The 20,141-nt window shown below is 36.8% G+C and overlaps 1 protein-coding gene across 1 annotated transcript in view; it reads right to left on the reverse strand.

Annotated features, from left to right (window-relative positions):
- Positions 1–20,141, reverse strand: part of LOC115849273 (RAD52 motif-containing protein 1-like) — a 49,287-nt gene that overhangs the window by 1,911 nt on the left and 27,235 nt on the right. The window contains exon 9 of the mRNA XM_060294265.1: positions 381–446. The gene's annotated coding sequence lies outside the window, so the exon portion shown is untranslated. The remainder of the gene's footprint in view (positions 1–380; positions 447–20,141) is intronic.

The following is a 20,141-nucleotide window of genomic DNA, read 5'->3' on the forward strand; positions in this document are numbered from 1 at the left end:
TTCTTTGATAATATTTTTAACAGTTGAGATAATTTTAACTTTGATAAAATGCTTAACTGTGAAAGAATTCTTAAGGTATTAGGCAGTTCATTCATTTACTCAAATATTTGAGTGCCTTCTGTATCAGAAGCCCTTCAAGGAAACGGGTTACAGGGGTGACCAGACAGAAGGTACACAATGTTGGGATTTAGCTGGGTAAGAACTAACTCCACTGTACCTTCTTGTTTATTGAACTGAGAGTGGATTTTGGCACCCACACTGGTGAAGGAGCTGAGCTGGGAATGGTGCTTATGTGGAATGGTGAAGAAAAGAGGAGGAGGGAGGATGCCTGAATACATAGGAACACAAGTTAGACAAAAATTGTAAATATATACACTTACCACAGCTCTGTATACAGTAATCTATAGATGTTGCATTCTCTCCATCATTCTATGTAATAATACAACCTACAAAAAAGGGGTATAGAAAAAGCATTTCTAAGAATTTCATAGCAATAAATGCCTACATCAAGAAGCAAACAAACAAAAAAATCTCAAATAAACAACCTAACTTTACACCTTAAGAAAGTAGAAAAAAAGAACAAATGAAGCCTCAAGTTAATAGAAGAAAGGAAATAATCAGAAGAGAAATAGATGAAATAGGGACTAAAAAGACAGTAGAGAAGATCAATGACACTAAAACCTGGCTCTTTCAAAATATAAATAAAATACAACAAAACTTTAGCTAGACTCATCAGAAAAAAAAATGTCTCAAAATCAGAAATAAAAGAGAAGTTACAACTGGTAACACAGAATTACAAAGGAACAAAAGAGACCACTAAGAAAAATTAGACATCCTAGAAGAAATGGAGAAATTCCTAGAAACATTCAACCTACAAAGACTGAATTATGATGAACTAGGAAATGTGAACAGACCAATTACTAGAAACAAGGTTGAATCAATTATCAGAAACCTCACAACAAACCAGAACCTATGGCCAGATGGCTTCATGGGTGAATTCCACCAAATATCCAAGGAAGAATTAATAGCAATTTCTTAAACTCTTGCAAAAAATAAGAAGGAACTCTCCCAAACTCATTTTATGAGGACAGCATTATTACCCTGATACCAAAACCAGACAAGGATGTCAAAGAAAAAGAAAATTAAAGGGATATTAAAAGGTCAATATCCCTAATGAACTTACTTGCAAAAATCCTCAACAAAATGTTAACAAACTGAATTCAACAATACATTAAAGGATCGTACAACATGATCAGGTAGAATCTACTTCAGGAATGCAAGGATTGTTCAACATCCACAAATCAGTCAATGTGATATAGCACATTGACAAAATAAAGGATAAAAACCATATGATCATCTCAATAGATACAGAAAAATCATTTAACAAAATTCAACATCCATTTATGATAAAAACTCCCAACATAGTGGGTATGGAGGAAATGAACCTCAACATAATAAAGACCATATATGAGGAATACTCAGTGACTCCTCTCCCAGCATGAGCACTGTGATCCCACCTACCTTATACTGAAGCTCAGAAATGGATCTAGGGGCATCTACTCCAACAACTAGGGAGCAGACCCTGCTCCCAACAGGGCTGTGATAACCACAGAGGAAAGAGGAGTCCCTGCTCAATAGCCAGTGCAGTCTCTGGTCATCACAACAGCAGTCTCACCCCCTATCAAGGGGATAACAGCCAGCACACACTGAGGAAAGACATGGCAGGCATCCATACTAAAAACAGCCCTCACACCAAAAATATTAAACTCACACAGGCTACACAGGGATGCTCCCACAAATAATAGCCCTTCAAGACTACAGTAGATAACTTTCTCCTAAAGTCATAGAGTCAGAGAAAGAGATACAAAATGAAGAAGCAGAGGAACCATTCCCAATTAAAAGATCAAGAGAATTTCTGTGAAAGAACAAACAATTAAACAGATATTTTCAGTCTAATAGACATCAAGTTCAAAAAGGAGATAATGAAAATACTCAAGGAGGGAGTTCCCTGGTGGTCTAGTTGTTAGGATTTGGCACTTTCACTGCCATGGCCCAGGTTCAATCCCTGGTTGGGGAACTGAGATTCCACAAACCTTGTGGCGTGGCCAAAATAAAAACTAAATAAAAAAAAAAAAGGAATTAAGAAAGGCTATTGATAGAAATGCAGATTACTGTAAAAAGGAACTAGAAACTATAAAGAACAAACAAGAAAAATAAGAAAACTCATTTGCTGAAATGAAAGCTGAGCTAAAGGCAATGAATAGCAGATTGAATAATGCAGAAGAACAAATAAGTAATCTGGAAGATAGAATAATGGAAACCAACCAATCAGAACAGCAGAAATAAAGACAAAAGAAAAAAAATGAAAGCAATGTAAGAGACCTATGGGATAACAGAAAGTGTGCCAATCTATGCATAATAGGGATCTCAGAAGGAGAACAAATTTAAAAGGGGATCAAAAATGCATTTGAAGAAATTATGGCTGAAAAATTCCCAAAGCTAAAGAAGGAAACATATATCCAGATACAGGAAGCACAGAGGGTCCCAAAGAAGATGAATCCAAACAGACCTACATGAAGACATAATTAAAATGGCAACCGTTAAAGAGAGAATTCTAAAGGCGGTAAGAGAAAAGCAAAGAGTTAATTACAAGGGAACCCCCATAAGGCTATCAGCTTATTTCTCTACAGAACCACTGCAGGCCAGAAGGGAGTAGCAAGATATATTCAAAGTCCTGGAAGGGAAAAACCTGCAATCTAGGATACTCTACCCTGCAAGATTATCATTTAGAATAGAAGGAGAGAGAAAGAATCTCAGACAAGAAAAACTAAAAGTGTACAGCAATACTAAACCTATCCTGAAATAAATATAGAAATGTTTTCTCTAAATAGAAATGAATCAAGAATCTATAGGAAAGAAAGTCACAACTGGAAAGTAAATCACTTAAAAGAGCCAGTACACAGATAAAAAAATTTTTTTGTGAAAGTGATGATAACCACAATGAACAGCAAAAGGATAAACATGAAGATATAAAAAGGATATCAAAATAATAAAATATGGGGGAGGAGAGTAAGAAAATACAGATCTTTTTAGAATGTGTTTGAGTCTATATGACTACCAGTCTAAAGCAAATAGATAGAGTTTTGGGTTAATATACTTGAAAACCAAAGTAACCACAAATCAAAAACATTCACAAAAACCAAAAAGAAAGGTACTCAAGCCTAATACAAAAGAAAACCATCAAACCACAATAGGAAAATCAAAAGGAACAAAGAAAAAATACAAAATCAACTGGAAAACAAGTTTTAAGATGACAATAAATACATATTTATCAAGAATTACCTTATATGTCAATGGAATAAATACACCAGTCAAAAGACACAGAGTTGCATATTGGATAATAAAATAAGAGCCTACAATATGCTGCCTACAAGAGACCCACTTTAGGGCAAAGGACACACACAGACTGAAAGTGAGGGTATGGAAAAAAGATATTTCATGCAAATGGAAATGACAAGAAAGTGGGGTAGCAATGGTCATATTAGACAAGACAGAGTTAAAAACAAAGGCCTCAAAGAAAGATATAGAAGGACACTATATAATGATAAAAGGATCAAGAAGAGGATATTACACTTGTTAATATATATGCACCCAATATAGGAGCACCCAAATACATAAATACTAACAGATATAAAGGGAGAAATTGACAGGAATAAAATAATATTAGGAGGCTTTAACACTCCACTCATTAGGAGGTTTTAACACTCCACTCACATCAATGGACAGATCTTCTAGACAGAAAAATCAATAGGCAACAGAAATCTTAAAGGATACAATAGAACAGTTAGACTTAATTGATATTTTCAGCACATTATATCCAATTAAAGCAGAATACACATTCTTTTCAAGTGCACATGGAACATTATCTAGGATTGACCACATACTAGGGCACAAAACAAGCCTCAACAAATTTAAGAGGAAATTATTTCAAGCTTTTCTGACCAAAACAGCATGAAACTAGAAATCAAACAAGGAAAAGAAGGGAAAAAAGATTACATGGAGATGAAATAACATGCTACCAAACAACCAATGGGCCAACAATGCAATCAAAGAGGAAATTTTAAAAATACCTTGAGACAAATGGCAATGAAAACACAACCATACAGAATCTATGGGATACAGCAAAAGCAGTCCTAAGAGGGAAGTTCAGAGAGATACAGGCCTTCCTCAAAAGAAGGAAAAAAACTCAAACAACGTAAACTGCCACCTAAAAGAACTACAAAAAAGAGAACAGTCAAGCCCTAAAGTCAGCAGAAGGAAGGAAATAATAAAGATCAGAGAAGAAATAAATAAGATAGAGATTTTAAAAACCAATAAAAACCAAGAGTTGGTTCTTTAAAAGGGTTAAACAATATCCACAAACCTCTGGCCAGGCTCACCAAGTAGGAGAGAGAGGACCCAAATAAACAATATAAGAAATGACAGAGGAGAAATTACAACCAATACCACAGAAATACAAAAAATCATAAAAGAATACTATGAACAATTATATGTCAACAAATTGGACAACCTAGTAGAAAAGGACAAGTTTCTAGAAACATACAGCCCACCAAAGCTGAATCAAGAAGAAATAGACCATTTGAACAGACCAATCACTAGAAGTGAAACAGAATCTGTAATTTACACAAACAAACAAAAAAACTCTCCCTGAGAACAAAGTCCAGGACCAGATGGCTTTACTGGGGAATTCTACCAAATATACAAAGAACTTACACCAATCCTTCTCAAAATCTTCCAAAAGGCTGAAGAGGAGGGAACACTCCCAAAGGCATTCTATGAAGCCACCATCACCCTGATACCAAAACCAGACAAAGACACTGACAAAAAAGAAAATTACAGGCCAGTATCTTTGGTGAATATTTATGTAAAAGTCCTCAACAAATATTAGCAAACCAAATCCAACGACACATAAAAAGGATCATATACCATGATCAAGCTGGATTCATTGCAGGGTTTCAAGGATGGTTCAACATATGCAAATCAATGTGATACATCACATCAACAAAAGAAAAGATAAAAATCACATGATCACCTCAATAGATGCAGAAAAATCACTGGATAAAATTCACATCCACTCATGATAAAAACTCTTACTGAAGTGGGCATAGAGGGAACATCTGTCAACATAATAAAAGCTATTTATGACAAACCCAGAGCCAACATAATATTCAACAGTGAAGAGCTGAAAGCCTTCCTGCTAATTCTGGAAGAAGATAAAGGATGCCAATTCTCACCCCTTCTATTCAACATAGTACTGGAAGTCCTAGCCACAGCAATCAGACAGGAAGAAGAAATAAAAAGTATCCAAATTGGAAGGGAAGAATTGTCATTATAGCATGACATGATATTAAACATAAAAAAACCTTAGAGACTCCACACAAAAACTACTATAACTGATAAAAACAAATTCAGCAACTTAGCAGGATACAAGATTAACATACAGAAATTGGTTGCATTTGTTTACACTAACAATGAAATATCAGAAAAAACAATCCCTTTTAAAGTCACATCAAGGGATTTCCCCTGGTGGTCCAGTGGTTAACAAACCACCTTCCAATGCAGGGGACGTCGGTTTGATCCCTGGTCAGGGAACTGATCCCTGGTCAGGGAACTAAGATCTGCCCAAGTGCCATTGGGCAACTGAGCCCACGGGCTGCAACTACTGAGCCCATGTGCCACAATTAGAGAGAAGCCCATGTGCCGCAAGAGCCTCTGCGCTGCAACAAAAGATTCCACACGCTGCAACTAAGACCTGATGCAGCAAAAAATTAAAAAAAAATAGTAAAAGAAATAAAGTCACATCAAAAAAACCCAAACAAACAGGAATAAGCCTGACCAAGGAGATAGAAGATTTATATGCTGAGAAGTATAAAATATTGATAAAGGAAATTGAAGATGATTTAAAGAAATGAAAAAATATCCCATGCTCTTGGATTGGAAGAATTAATATTGTTAAAATGGCCACAGTACCCAAAGAAATCTACAGTTTCATTGCAATTCCTATCACATTCATTACCCATGACATTTTTCACAGAACTAGAACAAATAATCCTAAAATTTATATGGAACCATATAAGACCCAGACTTGCCAAAGCAGTCTGGGAAGAAGAACAAAGCAAGAGGCATAACCTCCAAGACTTCACACAATACTACAAAGCTACAGTAATCAAAACATCATGGTATTGGCATAAAAACAGACATATGGATCAAAGGAACAGAATAGAGAGCCCAGAAATAAACCCACACACCTATGGTCAATTAAACTTCGACAAAAGAAGCAGGAATATAAAATGGGGAAAAGACAGTCTCTTCAGCAAGTGGTGTTTGGAAAGTTGGACAGATGCATGTAAATCATTGAAGTTGGAACACACCCTCACACCATGCTCAAAAATAAACTCAAAATGTCTTAAAGACTTAAATATAAGGCAAGAGAGCATAAAACTCCTAGAAGAGAACTTAAGCAAAACATTCTCTGACGTAAACGGTACCAATGTTTTCTTAGATCAGTCTATAAAGACAATGGAAATAAAAGCAAAAATAAACAAATGGAACCTAATCAAACTTATAAGATTTTGCACAGCAAAGGAGACCATAAGCAAAATGAAAAGACAACAAACAGACTGGGAGAAAATATTTTCAAACCATGTGACTGACAAGGGTTTAATTTCCAAAACATACAAACAGCTCATACAACAATATCAACAAACAAACAAATGAACAACCCAATCAAAACATGGGCAGAAGACATAAATAGACATTTCTCCAAAGAAGATATACTGATGGCAAATAGGCACATGAAAAGATGATCAACATTGCTAAATATTAGAGAAATGCAATCAAAACTACAGTGAGATACCACCTCACACCTGTCAGAATGGCCATCATTTAAAAAGTCATTAAAAATGCTGGAGGGGGTGTGGAGAAAAGGGAACCCTCCTACACGAGGGTGGGAGTGTAAATTGGTATAGCCACTGTAAAGAATAGTATGGAGGTTCCTCAAAATACTAAAACTATAGTTGCCATATGATCCAGCAATCCCACTCCTAGGCATATATCAGGACAAAAGTATAATTCAAAGACATACTTGCACCCCGATGTTCATAGCAGCATTATTTCTCAATAATGAATAATGATGAATGGATAAAGATGTGATATATATATATATGTATGTATTTATATCCACACACAATGGAATATTAGTCAGCCATAAAAAAGAATGAAATAATGCCATTTGCAGCTACATGGATGGACTTAGAGATTATCATGCTAAGCAAAGTAAATCAGAAAGAGAAAGACTAATACCATATGATATCACTTATGTCTGAAATCTAAAATATGACACAAATGAACTTATCTATGAAACAGAAACAGACACACAGAGAACAGACTTGTGGTTACCAAGGGGGAGGGGGGACTGGGGGATGGTAGGATTAGGAGTTTGGGATTAGCAGATGCAAAATATTATATATAGAATGGATAAACAAAATCCTATTGTATAGCACAGGAAACTATATTCAATATCCTGTAATAAGGCATAATGGAAAAGAATATGAAAAAGAATATATATATGCATATATATATGTATATATACATATGTATACATATATATGTGTGTCTGTATATAAGTGAATCCCTTTGCTGTACAGCAGAAACTAACACAATATTGTAAATCAAATATACTTCAATAGAAAACTATATTCTACCAATAAAAAAACAAAAAATAAAGGCCATATATATGACAAGCCCACAGCTAATATCATACTCAAAGGTGAAAAGCTGAAAGCTTCTCTAAGATGAGGAACAGGACAAGGATGGCCACTCTCACCACTTTTATTCAACACAGTAATGGAGACAGGATGGCAGAATAGAAGGATGTGAGCTCACGACTTCTTATGGAAACACCAAAATCAAAACTAACTGCTGAGCAACCACTGACAAAAAAAAATGCTGGAACCTACCAAAAAGGATACTCTACATCCAAAGGCAAAGAAGCCACAACAAGATGGTAGGAGGGGCACAACTGCAATAAAATCAAACCCCATACATGCCAGGTGGGTGACCCCAATACTGGAAAATAATTATACAGCAGAAGTCCTCTCACAGAAGTGAATGTTCTGAGCCCTGTCTCAGGCTCCCTAGCTTGGGTTCTGGCAATGGGAGGAGAAGCCCCTAGAAAATCTGTCTTTGAAGGCCAGTGAGGTTTGATCACAGGAATCCCACAGGACTGGGGGAAACAGAAACACCATTCGTGGAGTTTGCACACAGGGTTTCATGTGTACCAGGGCCCAGGAAAAAAAGTGGTGACCTCACAAGAGACTGGGCAAGAGCTACCTGCTAGTATTGGAGGGAGTCCTATGGATGCAGGGGGTAGCTATGGCTTACTGTGGGGACAAGGACACTGGTGGCAGCAGTTCTGGGGTATAGTCATTGGTGTGAGCCCTTTGGGAGGGTGCAATTTTCTCACCAAGACCTGGCCCCACCCAACAGTCTGTAGGCTCAGTGCTGGGACACCTCAGGCCAAACAAGCAACAAGGCAGGAACACAGCCCCACCCATCAGTAGACAGGCTGTTTAAAGTTTTCCTGAGCACACAGCTGCCCAATAAGTGACACCCCCTGATACAGCCCTGCTCACCAGAGGGATAAGACCTAGCTCCACCCACCAGTGGGCAGGTACCAGTCCCTCCCACCAGGAAGCCTGCAGAAACCTCTCAGACCACCTCATCCACCAAAGGGCAGACAGCAGAAACAAGAAGAACTACAACCCCACAGCCTGCAGAACAGAAATCACAATCACAGAAAGTTAGACAAAATGAGATGGCAGAGGAATATGTCTCAGATGAAGGAACAAGATAAAACCCCAGAAGAATAAATAACTGAAGTGGAGACAGGCCATCTACCTGAAAAAGAATTCTGAGTAATGATAGTAAAGATGATCCAAGATCTTGGAAAAAGAATGGAGGCACAGATGGAGAAGATAGAAGAAATGTTTAACAAAGACCTAGAAGAACTAAAGAACAAACAAACAGAGATGAGCAATACAATAACTGAAATGAAAAATACACTAGAAGTAATTAATAGCATAATAACTGAGGCAGAAGAATAGATAAGTGAACTGAAAAACAGAATGCTGGAAATAACTGCCATGGAACAGAATAAAGAAAAAAGAATGAAAAGAAATGAGGATAATCTAAGAGACCTCTGGGACAACATTAAACTCACCAGCATTCACATTATAGGGGTCCCAGAAGAAGAGAGAAAGGACCTGAGAAAATATGTGATGAGATAATAGTTGAAAATTTCCCTAATATGTGAAGGAAACAGTCATCCAAGTCCAGGAAGTGCAGAGTTCTAAGCAAGATAAATCCAAGGAAGAACATGCCAAGACACACAGTAATCAAATTGACAAAAATTAAAGACAAAAAAGATATTAAAAGCAAAAAGAGAAAAATAGCAAATAACATACAAGGGAACTCCCATAAGTTTATCAGCTGATTTTTCAGCAGAAACTCTGCAGGCCAGCAGGGAGATACATAATATATTTAAAGTGATGAAAGGAAAGAAACTATAACCAAAAATACTCTACCCAGCAAGGCTCTCATTCAGATTCAGTGGAGAAATCAAAAGCTTCAGAGAAGCAAAAGCTAAGAGAATTCAGCAGCATCAGACTAGCTTTCCAACAAATGCTAAAGGAACTTCTCTAGGTGGAAAAGAAGAGGCCACAACTAAAAACAAGAAAATTACAAATGGAAAAGCTCTCTGGTAAAGGCAACCATACAGTAAAGGTGGGAAATCATCTGCACACAAATCTGATATTAAAACCAGCAATTTTAAGAAGAGGAGACCGCAAATGCAGGATACTGGAAATGCACTTGAAATAAAAAGACCAGCAACTTAAAAGAATCTGGTTTATATATATACACTGCTATATCAAAACCTCATAGCAACTGCAAACCAAAAATCAACAAGAGATACACACACACAAAAGAAAAAGGAATCCAAACACTAAAGTTAGTCAACAAATCACAAAACAAGAGAAAAAATTAGGAAGGGAGGAAAAAACACCTGCAAAAACAAATCCAAAACAATTAACAAAATGGCAATAAGAACATACATACTGATAATTTCCTTAAACATAAATGGATTAAATGCTTCAACCAAAAGACACAGACTGGCTGAAATGGATACAAAAATAAGACCCGTATATATGCTATCTACTTTAGATCCAGGGACACACACAGACTAAAAGTGAGGGGATGGAAAGAAGGTATTCCATACAAATGGAAATCAAAAAAAAGCTGGAGTAGCAATACTCATATCAGACAAAATAGACTTTAAAATAAAGACTGTTACAAGAGACAAAGAAGTACCCTACATCACGATCAGGGGATCAATCCAAGAAGAAGATACAACAATTGGAAATATATATGCATCCAACACAGGAGCACCTCAATACATAAGGCAAATACTAACAGCCATAAAAGGTGAAATGGACAGTAACACAATAATAGTGGGGGACTTTAACACCTCACTTACAACAATAGACAGACATCCAAAATGAAAATAAATAAGGAAACAGAAGCTTTAAATGACACAATAGACCAGATAGATTTAATTGACATTTATAGGACATTCCATCCAAAAACAGCAGATTACACTTGCTGCTCAAGTGTGCACGGAACATTCTCCATGATAGATCACATCTTGGGTCACAAATCAACCCTCAGTAAATTTAAGAAAATGGAAATCATATCAAACATCTTTTCTGACCAAAACACTATGAGATTAGAAATGAATTACAGGGAGAAAAACGTAAAAAACACAAACACATGGAGGGTAAACAATACATTACTAAATAACCAAGGGATCACTGAAGAAATCAAAGGGGAAATTTAAAAATACCTAGAGAAAAATGACAATTTTTTTCACAATGATCCAAAACCTATGGGATGCAGCAAAAGCAGTTCTAAGAGGGAAGTTTATAGCTACACAAGCCTACCTCAAGAAACAAGAAAAATCTCAAATAAACAATCTAACCTTAAACCTAAAGGAACTAGAGAAACAAGAACAAAAAAAAACCCCCAAAGTTAGCAGAAGGAAAGAAATCATAAAAATCAGACCAGAAATAAATGAAATAGAAACAAAGAAAACAATAGCAAAGGTCAATAAAATTAAAGATGCTTCTTTGAGAAGATAAACAATATTGATAAACCATTAGCCAGACTCAACAAGAAAAAGAGGGAGAGGACTCAAATCAATAAAGTTAAAAATGAAAAAGGAGAAGTTACAACAGAAAACGCAGAAATAAAAAGCACACTAAGAGACAACTACAATCAACTCTATGCCAATAAAGTGGACAGCCTGGAAGAAATGGACAAATTCTTAGAAAGGTATAACCTTCCAAGACTGAACCAGGAAGAAACAGAAAATATGAACAGACCAATCACAAGTAATGAAATTGAAACTGTGATTAAAAATCGTCCAATAAACAAAAGTCCTGGACCAGATGGCTTCACAGGTGAATTCTATCAAACATTTAGAGAAGAGCTAACACCCATCCTTCTCAAACTCTTCCAAAAAATTGCAGAGGAAGGAACACTCCCAAACTCATTCTATGAGGCCACCATCACCCTGATACCAAAACCAGACAAACATAATACAAAAAAGAAAATTACAGACCAATATCACTGATGAATACAGATGCAAAAATCCTCAACAAAACACTAGCAAACAGAATCCAACAACACATCAAAAGGATCATACACCATGATCAAGTGGGATTTATCCCAGAGATGCAAGGATTCTTCAATATACGCAAATCAATCAATATGATACACCATATTAACAAATTGAAGAATAAAACCCATATGTTCATCTCAATAGACACAGAAAAAGCTTTTGACAAAATTCAACACCCATTTATGATAAAAACTCTCCAGAAAGTGGGATAGAAGGAACCTACCTCAACATAATTAAGGTCATATAGGACAAATCCACAGCAAACATTCTCAATGGTGAAAAACTGAAAGCATTTCCTCCAAGATCAGGAACGAGACAAGGATGTCCACTCTCACTACTATTATTCAACTTAGTTTTGGAAGTCCTAGCCATGGCAATCAGAGAAGAAAAAGGAATAAAAGGAACACAAATTGGAAAAGAAGAAGTAAAACTCACTGCTTGCAGATGACATGATACTATACATAGAGAATCCTAAAAATGCCACCAGAAAACTACTAGAGCTAATCAATGGATTTGGTAAAGTTGCAGGAACAAAATTAATGCGCAGAAATCTCTTGCATTCTTATACACTAATGATGAAAAATCTGAAAGAGAAATTATGGAAACATTCCCATTTACCATTGCAATGGAAAGAATAAAATACCTAGGAATAAACCTACCTAGGGAGACAAAAGGCCTGTATGCAGAAAACTGTAAGACACTGATGAACGAAATTAAAGATGATACCAACAGATGGAGAGATATACCATGTTCCTGGATTGGACGAATCAATATTGTGAAAATGACTATACTACCCAAAGCAATCTACAGGTTCAATGCAATCCCTATCAAATTACCAATGGCATTTTTTATGGAACTAGAACAAATCATCTTAAAATTTGTATGGACACACAAAAGACCCCGAATAGACAAAGCAGTCTTAAGGGAAAAAAACGGAGCTGGAGGAATCAGGCTCCCTGACTTCAGACTACACTAAAAGCTACAGTAATCAAGACAATATGGTACTGGCACAAAAACAGAAATATAGATCAATGGAACAAGATAGAAAGCCCAGAGTTAAACCCACGCACCTATGGTCAATGAATCTATGACAAAGGAGGCAAACATATACAATGGAGAAAAGATAGTCTCTTCAATAAGTGGTGCTGGGAAAACTGGACAGCTACATGTAAAAGAATGAAATTAGAACACTCCCTAACACCATACACAAAAATAAACTCAACATGGATTCGAGACCTAAATGTAAGACCGGACACTATAAAACTCTTAGAGGAAAACATAGGAAGAACACACTTTGACATAAATCACAGCAAGATATTTTTTGATCCACCTCTTAGAGTAATGGAAATAAAAACAAAAATGAACAAATGGGACCTAATGAAACTTAAAAGCTTTTGCCCAGCAAAGGAAACCATAAACAAGACGAAAAGACAACCCTCAGAATGGGAGAAAATATTTGCAAACAAATCAACCGACAAAGGATTAATCTCCAAAATATATAAACAGCTCATGCAGCTCAATATTATAAAAACAAACAACCGAATCCAAAAAAGGGCAGACCTAAATAAACATTTCTCCAAAGAAGTCATACAGGTGGCCAAGAAGCACACAAAAAGCTGCCCAACATCACTAATTATTAGAGAAATGCAAATCAAAACTACAATGAGGTATCACCTCACACCAGTTAGTATGGGCATCATCAGAAACTGTACAAACAACAAATGTTGGTGGGAGTGTGGAGAAAAGGGAACCCTCTTGCACTGTTGGTGGGAATGTAAACTGATAAAGCCAATATGGAGAACAGTAGGAGGTTCCTTAAAAAACTAAAAATTGAATAACCATATGATCCAGCAACCCCACTACTGGGCATATACCCAGAGAAAACCATAGTTCAAAAAGACACAGGCACCTCAATGTTCATTGCAGCACTTTTTACAATAGTCAGGTCATGGAAGCAGCCAAAACGCCCATCGACAGATGAATGAATAAAGAAGAAGTGGTATGTATATACAATGGAATATTACTCAGCCATAAAAAGGAACAAAATTGGGTCATGGGTAGAGACGTGGATGGATCTAGAGACTGTCATACAGAGTGAAGTAAGTTAGAAAGAGAAAAAACAAATACCGTATATTAACACATATGTGTGGAACCTAGAAAAATGGTACAGATGAACCGGTTTGCAGGGCAGAAATTGAGACACAGATGTAGAGAAAAAATGTATGGACACCAAGGGGGGAAAGCGGTGGTGGGGTAGGGGTGGTGGTGGGACGAATTGGGCAATTGGGATTGACATGTATACACTGATGTGTATAAAATTGATGACTAATAAGGACCTGCTGTATAAAAAAATAAATAAAATAAAATTCAAAAAAAATTTAGAGAAGAGAGCTAACACCTGTCCTTCTGAAACTATTCTAAAAAACCGCAGATGACGGAACACTCCCAACCTCATTCTATGAGGCCACCAACACTCTGATACCAAAACCGGACAAAGATTCCTCAAGAAAAAGAAAATTATCAGCCAATATCACTGATGAACATAAATACAAAAATGTGCAACAAAATACTAGGAAACTGAATCCAATAATACATGTAAAGGATCATACACCATGACCAAGTGGGATTTATCCCAGGGATGCAAATATTATTCAATACCTGCAAATCACTCAGCATGATTCACTACATCAACAAACTGAAGAATAAAAACCATGTGATCATCTCAATAGATGCAGAAAAAGCTTTTGACAAAATTCAACACCCATTTATGATAAAAACTCTCCTGAAAGCGGGCATAGAAGGAACCTACCTCAACATAATAAAGGTCATGTATGACAAACCCACAGCTAACATCATTCTCAAAAACTGAAAGCATTTCCTCTAAGATCAGGAACAAGACATAGATGTCCACCCTTTCCACTATTATTCAACATATTTTTGGAAATCGTATCCTTGGCAATCAGATAAGAAAAAGAAATAAAAGGAATACAAATCAGAAAAGAAGTAAAACTGTCACTGTTTATAGATGACATGATACTATACATAGAAAATCCTAAAGTTGCTACCAGAGAAATGCTACAGCTCATCAATGCATTTGGTAAAGTTGAAGGATACAAAAAAGTACAGAGATCTGTTGTATTTCTATACACTAATGATGAAATATCAGGAAAAGAAATTAAAGAAACAATGCCATTTATCATTACATCAAAAATAATAAAATACCTAGGAATACACCTAACTAAGAAGGCAAAAACCTGTACTCCAAAAACTATAAGATACTGATGAAAGAAATCAAATACGACACAAACAGATGGAAAGATATACTATGTTCTTGGACTGAAAGAATCAATCTTGTCAAAACGACTACTTCACCAAAGGCAATGTACAGATTCAATGCAATCCCTATCAAATTACCAATGACATTGTGCACAGAACGAGAACAAAATTTTTTAAAATTTGTATGGAAACAAGAAACGCCCTGAATAACCAAAGCAATCTTGAGAAAGAAAAACAGAACTAGACGAATCAGCCTCCCTGACTTCCAACTATACTACAAAGCTACTACAATCAAGACAGTATGGTACTGGCACAAAAACAGAAATGCAGATCAATGGAACAGGATAGATAGCCCAGAGATAAACCCACACACATATGGTCACCTTATTATTATTATTTGTGGCACATGGGCCTCTCACTGTTGTGGCCTCTCCTGTTGTGAAGCACAGGCTCCAGACACACAGGCTCAGCGGCCATGGCTCACGGGCCCAGCCACTCCGCGGCATGTGGGATCTTACCGGACTGGGGCACGAACCCGTGTCCCCTGCATCGGCAGGCCAGGTGGACTCTCAACCACTGCGCCACCAGGGAAGCCCGGTCACCTTATTTTTGGTAAAGGAGGCAAGAATATACAATGGAGAAAGACAGCCTCTTCAATAACTGGGGCTGGGAAAACTGGACAGCCACATGTAAAAGAGTGAAATTAGAACACTCCATAACACCATACACAAAAATAAACTCAAAATGGATTCAAGATCTAAATGTAAGATCAGACACTATAAAACTCTTAGAGGAAAACATAGGCATATCATTCTATGACATAAATCACATCAAGATCCTTTTTGACCCACCTCCTAGAGAAATGGAAATAAAAACAAAAATAGACAAATGGGACCTAATGAAACGTAAAAGCTTTTGCACAACAAAGGAAATCATAAACTAGATGAAAAGACAACCCTCACAATGGGATAAAATATTTGCCAATGAAGCAACTGACAAAGGATTAATCTCCAAAACTTACAAGCAGCTCATGCTGCTCAATATCAAAAAAACAGAAAACCCAATCCAAAAATGGGCAGAAGATCTAAATAGACATTTCTCCAAAGAAGATATACAGATTGCCAACAAACACATGAATGGATGTTCAACAGCACTAACCATTACAGAAATGCAAATCAAAACTACTAGGTATCTCCCCACACCAGTCAGAATGGAGATCATGAAAAAATGTACAAACAATAAATGCTGGAGAGGGTGTAGAGAAAAGGGAACCCTATTGCACTGTTGGTGGAAATGTAAATTGATAGAGCCACTATGGAGAACAGTATAGAGGTTCCTGAAAAAAAACTAAAAATAGAACTACTGTACAACACAGCAATCCCACTACTGGACATATACCTGGAGAAAACCATAATTCAAAAAGAGTCATGTACCACAATGTTCATTGCAGCTCTATTTACAATAGCCAGGGCATGGAAGCAACCTAAGTGTCCATCGACAGATGAACGGAGAAAGAAGATGTGGCACATATATACAATGGAATATTACTCAGCCATAAAAAGAAATGAAACTGAGTTATTTGTAGTGGGGTGGATGGACCTAGAGTCTGTCATACAGAGTGAAGTAATCAGAAAGAGTAAAACAAATACTGTATGCTAACACGTATATGTGGAATCTAAAAAAAAAAAAAAAGTTTATTAAGAACGTAGAGGCAGGACAGGAATAAAGATGCAGACGTAGAGACTGGACTTAAGGACAGGCGAGGGGAGAAATGGAGAAATGCCACAGCCTGCTGACCGTTTCCTGAAAAAGCAGCTTTAATCACACTGCTAAGGGTCACTTAATATTCACAAGAATTGCAGCTCTGTAAATGACACCTGCCCTCAAAAAAAAAACCTGGGTTCAAATATTGACGAAAAAATTCAAAAGAGGGCAACCTTTCAAGAAGACAATTTCAAGAGGCATATTTAACTCACATTTTTTCTTTCCTTTCTTTTTTTTTGTTTAACAAAAAAGGCCATGGAGAAAGCTCAACGTCAGGAATTAATAAAGACATGCAAATCCAATGTACAAAAACTTTTACCTGACAATAGTCAGAATGATCATAAGCAAAAATCTCTAAACAACAAATGCTCAAGGGGTTTTAGTGAACTGTGTACCCTCTAGCTGCTGGTGGGATGTCGACTGGTAACAGCCAGTAGTGAGAACAGAAAGGAGGTGCGTTTAGAGGTAAAACTGAGCTACCATATGACCTGGCAGGCCCACTACTGGCCCTATCACCTGAGAAGACCAGAATGAAAAGCCACAGGCTGACAATCCTACACTGCAGCACTATTTACCCTAGGCAAGACTTGGAACACCCAAAATGTCCATCAACAGATGAATCCACAGAGAAGAAGTGGTCCATGTACACAATGGAATATTACTCTGATAAAAATATGAATTAAATACAAAAAACAAACATAAGTAAGGAGACATAAGCTTTGGGGGTTTATTCGGACACATTCCACTCTAATTTACAACCAAGGAACACTACTTCCAAGAAGCGTCTGTTTCCCTAGCCACCAGAGTGGGGAATGTGGAAATGCTGATGCCCTGTGGCCGTTACCCACAAAAGCACCTTTAAAAACTGTGCTAAAGGTCAGTTCATATTCACAATTACTGCAGGGCTATAAATGACACCTGCCCTCAAAATGTCTTGAGAGAGGTAATGGCCCCAAAAATTCAAAATATGGCACATACTTCAAAAAGACAATTTGTATAGGTAAGTTGTACTCTTAAAAAAAAAAGGACATGACAAGAAGCTTGATATAAGTAATTATTAGACATATGCAAATGCAACCACAAAAAGGTATCAGCTCACACTGGTCAGAATGACCATCAGTAAAAAATTAAAAACAATAAATGCTGAAGGGGTGTAGAGAAATGCATACCCTCAAATTTAAGTGGGTCGTAAACTGGTAAGAGCCACTAAGGACAACAGAATTGGGGTGCCTTTAGAAGGTAAACAATTGAGTTACCATATGATTCAGCAGTACCACTCTTGGCCCTTTAACCTAAGAGGACAGAATTGGAAAGACACAGGCAACAATACTGCACTGCAGCAGAATTACAAAAGCCAAGACATTGAACCGACCAAAAAGTCCATCAACCAATCAATGTACAAAGAACAACTTGTACGTGTACAGATGTAATATTAGCCAAGGAAGAAAATGAAACAATACCGTTTGCAGCACCACAGATGAGTCTAGAGGTAATCACACAACTTGAAGTAAGTCAGAAAGTGAAGGACACATACCCTATGATATCAATTATAGGCATTACCAAAGAATTGATACCAATGAAGATATATCCAAACAGAAAGGCAATCACAGATTCAATAAACAAACACATGGTTAACCAAATGGAAAGGTGTGAGGACTGGATACATTAGGATATTTGGGTTAACAAAGATATACAAACACATGTGAAATTTACAATCACCAAAGACCTACGGAATACCAAGAGAAGATTACTACTCAACATTGTCTTATAACCTACATGGAAAATGGATCCAAGAATGAATACATACATGTATATGTGTAAAAGAAATACATCTTGCACACATAGAACAAAATATTGTAATCAAATATGCTGTGATAAAAAATAAAAATTAAATTAAAAAAACAAACAAAAAGTGATGAGGCAAAAAATGATGAGGGTTCTTTCTCCACACTGCATTCTAACTTACAGCCTTGGAACAAGGCTTCCAGGAAGGCTGTGTTGCCCTAGTAAGCAGATTTGGGAATGGAGAAATGCTGCACTGTTTTAGCCGTTTCCTGCAACAGCAGGTTTAAACCCAGTGCGAATGGTCACTTAAGAGTCAAAATGATTGCAGGTCTGTAAATCACACCTGCCCTCAAAAAAATTCCTGGGGTCGAAAACACACCAAAAAATGCAAAAGAGGGAAAACTTTCAAGAACACAATTTCAAGAGGCATATTTTACTCATATTTTTTCTTTTCTTTTTTTGTTCTTTAACCAAAAAGGGGCAGGGAAAAATGCTCAACATCAAAAAGTAATAAAGACATGAAAATCCAATCTACAAAAACGTACACCTCACAACAGTCAAAATGATCATTAGCAAAAAAGACTATAAACGATAAATTCTGAAAGGGTTGTAGAGAACTGTGTACCCTCTACCTGCTGGTGGGATGTAAAATGGTAAGAGCCAGCAGTGAGAACAAAATGGACGTGCGTTTAAAGGTAAAAATTGAGCTACCCTATGTTCTGGTTAGCTCACGGCTGGGCTCACCTGAGAAGGCCAGTATCAAAAAGACACACGCTGACAATCCTACACTGCAGCAATATTTACCATAGCCAAAACTTGGAAGCAACCAAAATCTCCATCAACAAATGAATGCACAAAGAAGAAGTGGTCCATGTACACAATGGAATATTAACCATGGAAAAGAATGAAACACTGCCGTTTTCACCAACAAAGAAGGGTCTAATCACACAACTTGAAGAAAAAAACCGAAATACAGATAGCCTATGATATCACTTATAGGTGTTACCTAAAACTTGATACCCATGAACTTATTTCCTAGAGAAGGACACTCGTAGATTAAGAAAACAAAATTACGTTTAACCAAATGGAAAGGTGTGAGGAATGGATAAATTAGGATATGGGGGTGACAGCCCTATACTAATACATATGAAACATATAATCACCAAAGACCTATGGAATACCAAGAGAGGTCTACTCAACACTCTGTAATAACCTACATGGTAAAGGATACAAAGATAAATAGATAGATACATAGATATAATGAACCAGATTCTGTACATCCAGAAAGAACACAATATTTTATCAAATTTGCTCTGACAAAAAGTAAAAATTAAATTTAAAAAACAAACAAGAAGTAAGGAGATATAAGCTGTTGGAGGTTTGACTTGGTACATTCCACTCTAATTTGCAGCCTACTAACACGATTTCCAGAAAGGCTCTCTTGCCCATGTACCCAGAGTTGTAAATGTAGAAATGCTGCCGCCTTGTGGCCATTTCCAGCAACAGCGGCTTTAAACCC

Source organism: Globicephala melas, chromosome 2 (genome assembly GCF_963455315.2).
Source record: "Globicephala melas chromosome 2, mGloMel1.2, whole genome shotgun sequence".
NCBI classification, from domain to species: domain Eukaryota; kingdom Metazoa; phylum Chordata; class Mammalia; order Artiodactyla; family Delphinidae; genus Globicephala; species Globicephala melas.